The following is a 956-nucleotide window of genomic DNA, read 5'->3' as shown; positions in this document are numbered from 1 at the left end:
TTAACTGAGTTCTTGCAGATCTGTGAGACTGTTAAGACTAATGGAGTAGATCCTGAAGTCTACAGGCTCATGCTTTTCCCTTTTGCTGTAAGAGACAGAGCTAGAACATGGTTGGACTCACAACCTAAGGATAGCCTCGACTCTTGGGATAAGCTGGTCACGGCCTTTTTGGTTAAATTTTTTCCTCCTCAAAAGCTGAGCAAGCTTAGAGTGGATGTTCAGACCTTCAAGCAAAAAGATGGTGAATCCCTCTATGAAGCTTGGGAAAGATACAAGCAGATGACCAAAAAGTGTCCTTCTGACATGTTTTCAGAGTGGACCATGTTAGATATATTCTATTATGGTCTGTCTGAGTTTTCTAAAATGTCACTGGACCATTCTGCAGATGGATCCATTCACCTAAAGAAAACGCCTGCAGAAGCTCAGGAACTTATTGAAATGGTTGCAAATAACCAATTCATGTACACTTCTGAGAGGAAATCCATGAATAATGGGACTCCTCAAAGGAAGGGAGTTCTTGAAATTGATGCTCTGAATGCCATATTAGCTCAGAACAAAATGTTGACTCAGCAAGTCAATATGATTTCTCAAAGTCTGACTGGATGGCAAAATGCATCCAACAGCACTAAAGAGGCATCTTCTGAAGAAGATGCTTATGATCCTGAAAACCCTGCAATGGCAGAGGTAAATTATATGGGGGAAGCCTTTGGCAACACCTATAACCCCTCATGGAGAAATCATCCAAATTTTTCATGGAAGGATCAACAAAAGCCTCAACAAGGATTTAATAATGGTGGAAGAAACAGGTTTAGCAATAGCAAGCCTTTTCCATCATCTTCTCAGCAACAGACAGAGAATTCTGAGCAAAGCACCTCTAACTTAGCAAATATAGTCTCTGATCTGTCTAAGGCCACTTTAAGCTTCATGAGTGAAACAAGGTCCTCCATCAGAAATTT

At 40.7% G+C, this 956-nt stretch overlaps 1 non-coding gene across 1 annotated transcript; it reads right to left on the bottom strand.

Moving 5' to 3' along the window:
* Positions 1 to 201: 201 nt before the first annotated feature.
* LOC112804473 (small nucleolar RNA R71) lies at positions 202 to 305 on the bottom strand. The gene has a single exon (XR_003203087.1). It is a non-coding gene; the product is annotated as a small nucleolar RNA R71 (small nucleolar RNA).
* Between the last annotated feature and the right edge of the window lie 651 nt (positions 306 to 956).

This window comes from Arachis hypogaea, chromosome 5 (genome assembly GCF_003086295.3).
Source record: "Arachis hypogaea cultivar Tifrunner chromosome 5, arahy.Tifrunner.gnm2.J5K5, whole genome shotgun sequence".
NCBI classification, from domain to species: Eukaryota; Viridiplantae; Streptophyta; class Magnoliopsida; order Fabales; family Fabaceae; genus Arachis; species Arachis hypogaea.
The sequence above is the reverse complement of the archived record's forward strand: the minus strand, read 5'-3'. Positions and strand labels throughout refer to the sequence as shown.